The 13,969-nt window shown below is 44.0% G+C and overlaps 1 long non-coding RNA gene across 1 annotated transcript; it reads left to right on the plus strand.

Moving 5' to 3' along the window:
- The first annotated feature begins 557 nt into the window (after positions 1-557).
- On the plus strand, positions 558-13,071 carry LOC134226179 (uncharacterized). Its single transcript, XR_009983412.1, has 4 exons — positions 558-1,075; positions 1,168-1,449; positions 1,714-1,860; positions 12,889-13,071. It is a non-coding gene; the product is annotated as an uncharacterized LOC134226179 (long non-coding RNA).
- Positions 13,072-13,969: the final 898 nt, after the last annotated feature.

Raw genomic sequence — 13,969 nt, forward strand, 5'->3', positions numbered from 1 at the left:
GTGAAAATTTTCAAAAATCGTTCTATACGATGGGTGTCCGAAATTTAACGTGGACAGGCTTTCAATAAACATATATTAAGCGCCCCCACAGAAAATTTAGGAAAATAATTCCAATTTTGTCAATGAGGGGCCTACTGTTTACTTCGATGACATTTACTTCCAGGGTGCAGCAGCCGTAAAAAGTGTAGACTACAACCTTCCGTACACCATGTTTACGGTACTCGTCACTGAGTGGCGTTACCGGCGTTTCTATCTGTCTTGTTAAGCCTGCTACTCTATGTTCTGAGATTTTCTCAATTTTCACCATGAGCTCATGGAAGAATGGTAGTTGGAAATCGATAAAATGTATGGGAAAATCAAGTATTTTGCAAATTTATGGAAAATGGCGGTGTTTTAGAAGAAAGTAGTGATAAGGAATGAAGTATGAGGTGAAAAGATTATCCGCTGCACTTAGTTTGCGCTGATTAGTAGTCTAATAGTGATGAAATTTCGATTTCACTACCATTGAAAAAACGCCATCTCTTGCAATAATCGTTTTGACTGGTACACAGCAAAAAATAATGTAATGTCCATCGACGTAATTTGAGCAACGTAGCAAATATTCGATGTAATGACGAAATTCGAATGTATAATGACATCCATTTGGATGTAATTCTACATCTCCTTGAAATTACACAGGTTTAGAACTACCAGTTTCCATTTACGTTGCAAGTGTGTAATATTCGCATGTCAAGCGATGAATATTACACACAATCATGTGCAACCCACTTATTCAAAAGTTGTAGTGTGAAATTACACAACTTTGAATGTGATATCACAATAGTTTACTACGCAATATTGTATATTGGCAACACTGACCTTTTTCGCTTTTCGTCATTCGTCATCGTTTTTCATCAGTACGCCATTTTTGTTTGGTTGTTTGCTGCCTTTGCTGCATTTGCTGCGGTTGCTTTTACGGTTGCTGAATTTCAATTTAAAAAAAGCAGACATTTGGTGCGCGAAAAGGTCGAGCATCCCTTGTTAACTAAATTTGAGATCTAGATCGCAGAACTGGATAAACGACACTCCTGTTAATGTAAGTATCCGATCATCAACATCCTGTAAAGTTTATACCGGGTTTCCCTCGGAATTTCATTTGACAATATTCAAGGAAATTTTAAATTTCAGCACAACGCGGGAACGGAATTCATTTGGAATGGAACAAAATTAATTGCCCGCGATGAGCAACATTCATCATTTGGAATTCCTGGTTCCGATTTCAAAAACCTCAGGCCCGGCAGATAAAAATAAACCGGATGACGATCCAGTGCTAAACGATGGAAACAGTTTTGCGAATCGTTGGCAAAGGGATGGTACAAACTCGGGAACAAAGGCAACATAGCCGAAACTGGACGATTATTTTGCAGCAGGCAGAAGGAATTAGATATCGCCGAATGTAGCGAAAAATTGGTGAGTTGTTGTGGAAACTGGTCTAGAAACAATTCGTAGTTTTACCGGTTCAAGAGTTTTGATACTCTATCTGTAAATCTGCAACACTCATTTCTTGGTTTCGACCTATCTGGCGATTTTCAAAAGAACACAAAATTGTTCAACAGAAACCTTAGAAGCATCTTTTCAGTAATCTTTTAGTGTGTTCAATTGATCCATCGATTTTCTAAGCCCTGTTCGAAAACATTTGAAAGTACTTCCTAAAGCTGGAACTTTTTTTTTCAGTCTAGAACGGTTCATCTCCATCAACGAGTCTAATCAAAGGCGTCAAGCATGCGAGATTCTTCCGGCTCAAGAACAATTTATGCCTCGCTGACAGACGTTCGGTTACTACATATCCAGGAGCATAGATGCCGGCTTTGGCATAGTTTGGTGAGTAATTGATTATGTTAAGTATGTATTTACGTATTTTATTGGAGTATCAGTTTTCTGATAATGTCTACAGAGTATATTTTTAAGTCGGTATATTCGCTATATCCCCCTACTAAATAATTCAAATGGTATACGGATAGCCCCTAACAGTTTTCATTCAAAGGTTTTTTTTTGTGATTTTTTAATATTTAATTAAGTTCATCACTGATTCGTTAAAAGGTTGTTTGCCTAATAAATATGTTGTGTTTTGATTCAATGGAATCCTTTGGCGATATAGAAGTTCTTTTGGGATACTCAATGGAATCCTTGCTTCGGGGACTCAGAATGGAATTCTTTAGCTAATACTCGGTGATACTCGCGAGGTCTTTTGGGGAATCAATGGTATTCTTTGGAGATTCTCTATTCTATATGGAATCTTTCAGTGATTCTCAATAGAGTCCTTTGAGAAATTCTCAGCGGAATATTTTAATGATTGTCAATTTGAGACGTTTTGGAATTCTCAATGCAGTCCTTCGGGGTTCCCAATAAAATTATATGGGGATTTTCAATGGAATCCCCGAAGGGGTTTCTACAAAAAAAATGCATTGAGAAACCCGTCCTTTAGGGTTAGTATCCCTAAAAATTTTCCAGTTAGAATTTCCAAAGGATTCAAAGATCATGTATTTATAATTCTTCAGTGATATTGTACGAAATGCTTCGAAAAGTTTTTCAGATATACCCAGTGGAATTATTCAGGAATCTTCAAAGGAATCCTTCAAGGATTTAGAATAGAAGCCTTCGGAGATCCTCACTGGAATCTATTGGAGATTCCCAAAAGAGTCCTCTGGGAGGATTCAATGAAGTCTTTCTGGGATTCTTAAAGAAAATACTTTGGCTATTGATGAAATCCTTCGGGTTTTTGGTCGAAATTTGTCGGCGATTCTCAATGAAATCCTTCGGGAATACTGAATCGAGTCCTTTGCTGACAAAATTTAGCACCTATATATAAGTTTCCCTTTTTTTCTCCCCTTTTTTGAGGAGAATGACTTTATTGTTAAAACCTCTATAATAAAAATATAATAATAATTATTATTATTTTAAACTATTCAAGGAGCATCTGAACCAGCTGATTACATACTCGTAAGAGTAGGTATTATCAGCAATGGTTCAAATTGTATGGGTATGGATGTATACATTATTTTTTTTAGAAAGCAGAATAGCTATCCAATTACTTGAACTATTATTATGTCTGAATTATTTTATCTACCAAGGAAGTAAGTTCTATTTCCTTATGCATTATTTCACCTAAAAGATCAGAGAATATTTGTCGGAGGAGAAAATTAATTCCATCATTAAACTTGCGACAAGATTATTAATTCTTTAATTCAGTTTTCAGTAAGTTTAGTTCCAACTAACCACTTTTCGGTGACAATTTTTTTCTTGAAATAAAAATTAACAGCGTTTTTAAAATGAGGATAAATTTATTTGGTATACAAAGTAGGTATACGTAAAGGCTATATATTCGCTCCAAAAACGAACTATTTATAGGAGTCCCGGAGATCCATAGTGTTATATACCGATCGACCCAGCTCGACGGATTGAAGTGAGGTCTGTGTTTTTTTTCTTCCTATGCAATGGAGGGGGAATCTGCTCAACAGACATTCTGGGTTGTCCAGGAAGTGCGGGGTTAGGGACCACCTCCAACAGCAAACGAGGGAGGCAGGACTGCATCCCCGACCCTCTAAACCATTGCCGCCAAGCCCATCGTCCCTTCGGTACAACCAGAAAGTAATGCTTCAAAGGGGGGCCAGTGCACAACGCACCCTCGAGGTTAGCTGCGTGTCCTTGCAGCATCGAACACCGTGACTCGCTTTTTTAGAAGAACACCATGGTATCGTGCCAGCGCATTGCTGGCTTTCCATGTGGCCTTACCACGCCCTATGTCCTCGTAAGATGGGAAGGGTCGACATCGCACCTGCTTCCCTCTGCATGACTGGTACAGAATGATGATGCCGCGTGCACCTCTTTGTCATAGGGCCTATTCGCCAACACACAGAGGGACTTGCCGACGCGGTGCCTAAGCCTTGACGAGGACCCCTTTCCGTCCTTGGGCTCGGAACCCGCTCGATTGACCGACGCCGCGAAAGCGACGATATCATGTTGATCTTCGCGCGGCCACTTGTTCGATAAAAGGAGTTAGACCACAGGGCACCGGTATGACCCATGCGAACCCTTGGACCACCTCTTATTTGCGCCTGAACTAGCCATTCCTCGAGTCCACGCGCCACCTTCTGTGTAGCTCCGAGACGATTTGGACGATAGCCGATAAAAAGGCGTTCCAGCCAACTTCATCTTTACACATCCTCCGAACTAGGTTGTCCGGGGTAATGTCCAGACCACATGTGGCAAGCATGTGGTCACGCATTGCGCGAAAACGTGGTCACACGAACAACACGTGTTCCGCCGTTTCCTCTAAACCTGCGCACACCGGACACTCGGGCGAGGCCGAGTGTCCGAACCGGTGTAGATACTGTCTGAAGCAACCATGGTCTGTAAGGACCTGCTTACTGCTTATTGGCATTACATCCCCCACTGGGAAATTGCCGCCTCGCTGCTTAGTGTTCATTCAGCGCTTCCACAGTTATTAAACGGGAGGTTTCTAAGCCAAATTACGATTTTTGCATTCGTATCTCATTAGGCTAACACGATGATACTTTTATGCCCAGGGAAGTCGAGACAGTTTCCAATCCGAAAATTGCCTAGACCGGCACCGGGAATTGAACCCAGCCACCCTCAGCATGGTCTTGCTTTATAGTCGCGTATCTTATTTCTAGGCTGAGGAGGGCCCTTGTAAGAACCTGGGTCAGATGGAAAGTGATTTCCCCATGACGTCTCTTGACCCATGTACCTATCTCCGGTATCAACCTATGTGTCCATCTTACCTGCACTGTGATTTTGCAGCACGCTTAAAGGCCGGGAACTTTGAACCCCCCATAGGGTGCTTGCTGTTCGCAGCTTTGTGCCATTACTTGTGCCCCGGTTCCAGGCACTTGAAGCACTTGGCACTTGAATATGCCCACAGGGCACACCGACCATCCCACCTTGACGCTCCCTAACTTAACTACCTCGAAGGCGTCCGCTGCAGATAGTCGAACTAATGCTACCTGCGTCCCTGCCGGACCTTTCCGTAGCCGAACGGCTGCGGTGGGCGTCTCCACTTCACACTGTTGCCGCAGTGACAAGCTCTTCGACTTCGGTGATCTCGTCCAGGTCTTCAACCCTTAGATTCACCTCCGACGTGAGTGCCCTCACCTTGACCGTCTCGCCTAGGACTTTCTCCACCAACTTCTTGTAGGCGGCGCCCTTTTGCGAGACGCCCTGCTTCAGCTCGAGGATCATCTCGCCCGTCCGGGTATGTCTTATTCGACGTATGTCGGCGCCGAGTTCACCGAGCTTGACGTCACTCCTTATCGCCTTCAAGACGTCCGAGTACTTAGCCTCGTCTGTCTTGATGACTAGGGCATCGCCCCTGGAGTGATTGGCGCCTACCCTAGACTTCTAGCTACCCTCATTCGCCTGGGCCTTCTTTTCGGCCCGTGACGTCTTCGGTTTGCTCTTGTTCTTGACCAAGGTCCAGGAGGCGTCATCCCCCTCTATTTCCCTGGTCTGGTGCGGCTGAGAGCTCTCAGCCTGCCGTAACCCCTTACTACCGTCTTTCCTGGGTGGACCGACCTTTCCTTCCTCGGTTTTGGAGGTACCTGGCCGGGGTTCAGCTTCCCAGCCCCACTACCCTTGTTCGGGGTAGTAACCCTCCGCGTTTTGGTGCGGCCCCCAGGGAGCTCATCCCCTGGAGACTGGTTCGTCGTTTTTGTGTCTGCTCCTTTGGAGCAGTCACCCCCGACGTGCCCGCGAATACTTGAGCCTCAGTCTGGGTAGACTTTGGCACCACCGTCTGGCACACCCTCGGTCGATTCGACCTTGCCCGTGTCCTCGAATCCTTGGGCCTCAGTCTGGGTAGACCTCGACTCCACGGATTTCACGGGTTTGCACTTGGCCGTCCCGACCGCCCTCTCCAGCTTGGCGTCTAACATCGACTTTCGAAGTTTCAGCAAGCTCCCGTTGAGGACCTTACTGATATTATGCTTCGATGACGCAAAGTCAATGATGGCGTCCAGCTGTTCCGTCACCACCTCGAAGCCATGGGCCGTCCATAACCACTACCGGCGTAGCCGGGGAGAAGGTGGAGTGACCCACGCTGGCGCTGCGCACCGAGCTGCCGACTATTGCCTCTGCCCTCCTAGGCGGAGACCTGAACAACCCACCTCTTGCGAAGGGGTTGTTTGGTCCCACGAGTTGCTCGGGAAAAGAGGTCCACCACACCAGAGCCCAGCATGACGCGGTAAGGGACAATTACTATGGAGGGTGCCCAGGTACCCCACAGGCTCCGTTAAAGGCCTAGCTCATTATTTCACCCCCTTCCCCCTGGCCATGCATCCCCTCGGCACGAATCGCATAACGCCTTGGAATTAGGAGTTAGGGACGATGATCCCCTTGGTCGCACCCCCTCACTCTAGCTGATGTCAGAAGGACAACAGTGCCCAGGCTGTACTACCGGCTAAGTACAAAACCCTTAGCTGGCGGTCGATTGTCATCGGAAGACCCGTGGAAGCGTGAGATTGGAACTTGTGAGGACCAGAGCTGTGTAGCTCGCTCCTTCCCAGACGTCAACTCTCCATTTCGCAGCCCAAGTGATGTGATGTCTGTGTGTGTGCAAAATAATCTCACTCATTTTTTAGGGACTTATTCTTAAGCTATTTGCCCGCAACATGTTGCATTCGACGCGGAATCCTGTCCCATTGTTTCGTATTGAAAATTGGCCCAATTGGACTATGGGCTTCGGATGGCCAAAATATGTTTTTATTACAAGAAAAATTCTCACTCACTTTTTAGAATCTTACTCTTTGCCCGCAACAAGTTTCATTCGACGCAAAATCTTGTCCCATTGTTTCCTTTTGAAAATTGGCCATATCGGACTATGGGTTCAAAAGTTATGCCCAAAATACAATTTTTATAACACACGAGAAAGGCTCCATCACCGCTAGGTGGATTAATCTGGGTTTTCAGATACTTATTTATTCTGTTATGGTCTCTTCCCAGGAGTTTTTTTTTCAAAAAAACATCCCAGGATTCCACTAGAGATTCAAGTTCCTTCCACAGAGAACAGACATGGATGCTCGAACAAAATTTCGTTAAAAACGTGTGTAAAGATTTAAATCGCACCTCAGCGCCACCAACGCAGGCTGCCCGACATAAAAACTCAATTCCACTAAGTGATGGCGTTGGTATACACTTCATAAACAATGTAGTGCTGCCACCTAGGAGCGAGCCTGGGAGCAATTCGGAATGAACACTAGCGCTAAAAAGTAAAACACGGCAAATTTTAACCATATTTTATCAGCAAACTAGCACTGCGCAACGGGGGCATAAAAAAGATATTTTAGTTACCAGATAAAGATTGTCGCTGTCGCAAGGGGTGTCTCACAGCTATCGAAGGGAGCGAATTTCAATCGAAATAAAGTCGATTTGTATTGATTTTTATGAAATGGTACTATTTAATCAAATTTGCAACACACCTTCTGCGACACTGAACTGTAATTTTCATCCAAGCAAACGTGGATTTTACATGTTACCAATGGCATCAATCGAGTTGTTTATTTTTCTATCAACAATTAAGTTTGAGCATGAGATCTGAATTTAACATTTTTATTTACCTATTTCAATTAATAACAACAGTTCTCTAATTTTAGGTTTTGGATGTTGAAGTATTCTACAGCACTCTCTAGGACGATACTATCTCAAGCTTTGATAATTCATGAGAAAATCCTACAGAAATTATACCCAATCTAAGCTTTTGCAACGGCGGCCGAAAATATGATATTTCGCACAACTTTCACATTCTTTGCCCAGCTCATTGCCCATTCGGATGGTTTGCTCATTTCCGAGAATATCCGTGAAGTGATTGATATTCTCTAACGTGTACAAAAACTTAAATATTAGCTTCCATTTTTAAAACTATTGCTACTGCTACAATGAATTTTTATTTTCGGATCACTCAAGGATCGCGAATCGTTCGTCTTTGTTTCAATTCGATCTGAGAGAATGTCCTCGGTAGTGTCATAGCTAGTGTAGTGGAAGTTTTCTGTCCAGGCTTCTACTACGAGTCAGAGCGGGTGTTTCTGATAAATTTCATGTAGTGATTTAATTTATCCATCTACTCCGGGGCCGAATGCACTAGGTAATAATGCACCGGTGCTTCTGTTCTGATGTGTATAGGGAAAATAATAATGTCAGGGACTGGACGAAATTGCTAAAAAAATACATAGTACATAAAGCATTACATTTTTTTGGACTCTGGGTTGCAGGTGACAACATCTATGCCTCGGTCTATGCTATGACCATCAGACAGAATTCACGTATTCTGGAAAACGAGGTATTGTCCGGGTAGCACTTTCCTGCTCTTTCTATCAGTATTTATAACAACTTAACAAATTCCAGCGACTCGGTATTTGTGCAGGCGTCTTCATATTTTGACAATCACTGACAGATGATAAAATCGTTGCGTTGCTAAAATCAACTTTGGAGTCTGAATAATTTCGATTTATATCGAAATAAAGTCGCTTCGGTTGCTTGGTTAATTTTGAGCAAATAAATTCAATTCAATCTATGTGAGACACCCCTTGCGCTGTCGTCGCTGTTCGGAACATCTTTTGCTGGCGAGGATAGGGGATCTAAATGTCAATGAAGGAAAAATACATACGATTTGACAGTGAGGTACCACACATGTTTCGGACAGCAGAACAAAGGGAACCGAAGCGACAATCTTTATCTGGTAACTAAAATATCTTTTGGGCATAACGACATACTTAAAAATGACCAGTACAAACTTTTACACAAGCACGCGAATGAAGATGAACGTCTGTTCTCTGTGTTCCTTCTAAGATTCTTCTAAGACGTCTTAAGGGAATTCCCAAAGAAGTTTTCTCTTGAACAGCAGCTTCTCCAACGGGAATTCACTTATTATTCAATCTTAACATGTGGACCGATTGAAATTTTATCGGTGGTGGCATGATAGATCATTTTTTAGCCACTTGTATGTCACTTCCCGAGGAATTCCTGGCGGAACTTTCGTAGGTATTAAATACTTGAGGAACTTCCGGAGGAATTCCTGGTGGAACATCCGGAGGAATTCCTGGTGGAACATCCGGAGGAATTCCTGGTGGAACATCCGGAGGAATTCCTGGTGGAACATCCGGAGGAATTCCTGGTGGAACATCCGGAGGAATTCCTGGAGGTTTTTCCGTAGAAATTCCTGGAGGTTCTTCCGTAGGATTCCGAAAGGGTTCCCGTCGGAATCCCGAAAGGATTTTCGTCGGAATCCCGAAAGGATTCCCGTCGGAATCCCGAAAGGATTCCCGTCGGAATCCCGAAAGGATTCCCGTCGGAATCCCGAAAGGATTTCCGTCGGAATCCCGAAAGGATTTCCGTCGGAATCCCGAAAGGATTCCCGAAAGGATTCTCGTCGGAGTCCCGAAAGGATTCCCGTCGGAATCCCGAAAGGATTCCCGTCGGAATCCCGAAAGGATTCCCGCCATAATCCCGAAAGATTCCCGTCGGTTGATGATTTCCACCCGAAATTATGAAAAGAGTTCTTCCAATGATCATCAAACCCGAATTTCTCCAGGTATTTCTCCAAAAACCATCTCAGATTTTTTTTTGAGAATTTCTTAAGGAAGTCCATTGAGAAATGAATCAAAAATTTCATCGGAAATTCACGGAATTCATCCTAGAATTTATAGAAAGTTTTCAACCAGAAATTCCTCTGCGAATTTATCCAGGAACTTCTTCAAGAAATCCTTCAGGACTTGTTTCAGGATACCTGAAACTTCTTCAAATATCATCATACCATCGTGAATTCCGTCAGGAGAAATATACCAGAGTGGATCCGGGAGCAGTTTTGAAGTACACATTAAGGATTTGCTGGGGTAATTTAAAAACAAATTTCCGAGAAATTTCATGGGGAATATATTGATGGATTTGAAGAAGGATTCTTAAAGTAATTTCCGCGGAAACTCCTGGAGGAACTCGAAGAAGAGAAGGCAATTTACAATTAAATTTACGTGAGTATTCCTAGAAAAACTACTGGAAACTGGAAAAACTGGGGGATATTCTACATGACTATTCGTAAAAAAAATAAACTTACTGGAGGAATTCCTATGAAATTTGTGGACGCCACAGAAAGTTTTAATAGGGTATTCGGACCAATTACTTCAAGAAATTTCAAATAAATCCTGCAGGAATCTCCGAAGGAATTACCTGAGACTTCCGGATGAACTCCCTGAGGAACTTCCGAAATTCCTGGAGAAAAATTCCGAAGAACTCCTGGACGATCATCCCAACTAATTTCTAGTAGAACTTTTACAAGAATTTCTGTAAGAGCTTCCGAAGAATTCCTGGAGCAAATCCTAGAGGAAATCATGGAGGAGCTTTCGGAAGAATTCTTGGAGGAACTTCAGGCGGAATTTCTGGCGTAACTTACTGAGGAATTCCTGGAGGAACTTCCGAATTACCTCCTGGTGAAACTTGCAGAGGACTTCCGGGAGGAACTTCCGAAGGAATTCCTGGTATCACTTCCCGAGGAATTCCTGGCAGAACTTCCGTAGGTATTAAATACTAGAGGAACTTCCGGAGGAATTCCTGGTGGAACATCCGGAGGAATTCCTGGAGGTTCTTCCGTAGAAATTCCTGAAGGTTCTTCCGTAGGATTCCGAAAGGGTTCCCGTCGGAATCCCGAAAAAATTCCCGTCGGAATCCCGAAAAGATTCCCGTCGGAATCCCGAAAGGATTCCCGTCGGAATCCCGAAAGGATTCCCGTCGGAATCCCGAAAGGATTCCCGTCGGAATCCCGAAAGGATTCCCGTCGGAATCCCGAAAGGATTCCCGTCGGAATCCCGGAAGGATTCCCGTCGGAGTCCCGGAAGGATTCCCGTCGGAATCCCGGAAGGATTCCCGTCGGAATCTCGGAAGGATTCCCGTCGGAATCTTGAAAGGATTCCCGTCGGAATCCCGGAAGGATTCCCGTCGGAATCCCGGAAGGATTCCCGAAAGGATTTCCGTCGGAATCCCGAAAGGATTCCCGTCGGAATCGAAAGGATTCTCGTCGGAATCCCGAAAGGATTCCGTCGAAATCCGAAAGGATTCCCGTCGGAATCCCGAAAGGATTCCGTCGGAATCGAAAGGATTCCCGTCGGAATTAAGAAAGGATTCCCGTCGGAATCCCGAAAGGATTCCGTCGGAATCCCGAAAGGATTCCCGTCGGAATCGAAAGGATTCCGTCGGAATCGAAAGGATTCCGTCGGAATCCCGAAAGGATTCCCGTCGGAATCGAAAGGATTCCGTCGGAATCCCGAAAGGATTCCGTCGGAATCCCGAAAGGATTCCGTCGGAATCGAAAGGATTCCGTCGGAATCGAAAGGATTCCGTCGGAATCGAAAGGATTCCCGTCGGAATCCCGAAAGAATTCCCGTCGGAATCCCGAAAGGATTCTCATCGGAATCCCGAAAGGATTCCCGTCGGAATCCCGAAAGGATTCCCGTCGGAATCCCGAAAGGATTGTCGTCGAAATCCCGAAAGGATTGCCGTCGGAATCCCGAAAGGATCGCCGTCGGAATCCCGAAAGGATTCCCGTCGGAATTCCGAAAGGATTCCCGTCGGAATCCCGAAAGGATTCCCGTCGGAATCCCGAAAGGATTCCCGTCGGAATCCCGAAAGGATTCCGTAGGAATCGAAAGGATTCCCGTCGGAATCCCGAAAGGATTCCGTCGGAATCGAAAAGATTCCCCTCGGAAGGATTCCCGAAAGGATTCCCTTCGGAATTGAAAGGATTCCGTCGGAATCCCGAAAGGATTACCGTCGGAATCCCGAAAGGATTCCCGTCGGAATCCCGAAAGGATTCCCGTCGGAATCCCGAAAGGATTCCCGTCGGAATCCCGAAAGGATTCCCGTCGGAATCCCGAAAGGATTACCGTCGGAATCCCGAAAGGATTCCCGTAGGAATCCCGAAAGGATTCCCGTCGGAATCCCGAAAAGATTCCTGTCGGAATCATGAAAAGATTCCCGTCGGAATCCCGAAACGATTCCTGTCGGAGTCCTGAAAGAATTCCCGTCGGAATCCCGAAAGGATTCCCGTCAGAATCCCGAAAGGATTCCCGTCGGAATCCCGAAAGGATGCCCGTCGGAATCCCGAAAGGTTTTTCGTCGGAATCCCGAATGCTTTCTCCCTTTCTCGTCAGAATTCCGAATGGCTTCCCGTCAGAATCCCGAATGGCTTACCGTTGGAATCGCGAAAGGCTTTTCGGAAAAATCCCGAAAGGCTTCCCGTCTGAATCACGAAAATATTCCTGTTGAAATCCTGAAAAGATTTTTGTCGGAATACAAAAAGATTTGTGTCAAAATCCGGGCAGGATTCTTGTCGAAATTCTGAGAAGATTCTTGTCGGAATAACGAAAAGATGCTTGTCGAAATCCAAAAAGGGCTCCCGTTGAAATTTCGATAGTTTTTTTGGTATCCTAGAGAGGATTTCCGTCTGAATCCCGAAAGGATTCACGTTGAAATCCTGAAAGGAGTCCCGTCGGAATTCTGAAAAGAGTCCGGTCGTAATCTCGAAAGGATTTCCGCCAGGATTCCGGAAGAATTTCATCGAATTTGCGTAAGGATGTCCGACGGATTCCCGAAAGCCTGATGAAAAGATTCCCATCGAAATCCAGGCAAAATCTTGTCGGAATACCGAAAAGATTCTTGTCGGACTCCCGGCGGAATCCGAAATGGATTTTCGTCGGAATCCCTATAGAATATTCGCCGGAGTCCAGAAAGGATTTCCTTCGCAATCCAGATAGGTTTCCCATCGTCTTCGATTCAGATTAAGTTATATATCTTCCTATGTCATACATCCGCATACCAGATCTGCATGCTAACATATTTCATTATTTTCAGCGGTTTCGAAGCGCCTCCGAACGCGAAGGGATTCCAGCAAGACATGAGCCACCCTGGGTCTGCGGATCGATACTGGATTCCTGATATTTTTCAATATACTTGCTTCAATATGTATCGCCGTTGCATTTGATCTATCGGGGATAGATCTGCTGATGCAGTAAAAAAAATAAAGTATGTTTTTATCTTGTATTCACGAATCATTTAAAAAACTTGACCAAACAATTATTGATGAAAGAAATCCACCAAAAGAAAACTCAATGGTATAAATGCCTAGTACCTCACACTATTTTACATAGTTTAACTTTACATCGCATCGCTTACGTTGAATAATTTTTACATCGGGAAAAAATTACATCGTTACTGTTTATTACACAGCAAGCTCTCGGGTACATCGTGCAGTGTAATATTCAACAATCGACGGATTCGATGGGTTGCATCGATTTCGATGTAATATTCAACAACTTTTTTTGCTGTGTACCTTATTTTAATTTCTTTTTCATTATTTCCCACATCTTTTTTAAAAATTTTGATTCTATTTCTATAAAAAAAATATTGTTTGCACGTCTTTATATATTATATCACATCTATGACCATTTGTTCAGCAAACCATCGAAATTGTTGTTGCAAAATTGAGGGGGGCAACATTTTTTCGAATTCTTAATTAAAATCAATGCCGCTGCTGATTCCGTCACTGTCTACAAAACATACATTTGTTCTGGCATGACCAGTTTCCTGGTGGAAGAAACCGATATTTAAATATTTTTTTATGGAATCGGTTTGTTCAAGAAGGTAGCGTTCAATGTGTTTCTCTTCAAATCGTGCTTTGGATAGGACAAACTTTTCAGAATCCAATTTTATTCCACCTTGCGTTTTCAAGGGCACCACTAGAGCCTCTATAGGAACCACTATCAATAATAGGCCTTTTCATGTGACATTGCCAAAACTGCACTTGTTTACAACCGCTGAACAGGCCCGCAAGTCCGAAGCTGTCACTTTCATAGAAGAACTGTTAATTGACGGTAAAATCAGCTGATTTTAAACGTCTCGTGTAAAGGCCTATAAAGCAACCACGGTATACAGA

This window comes from Armigeres subalbatus, chromosome 3, assembly GCF_024139115.2.
Source record: "Armigeres subalbatus isolate Guangzhou_Male chromosome 3, GZ_Asu_2, whole genome shotgun sequence".
NCBI lineage: Eukaryota > Metazoa > Arthropoda > Insecta > Diptera > Culicidae > Armigeres > Armigeres subalbatus.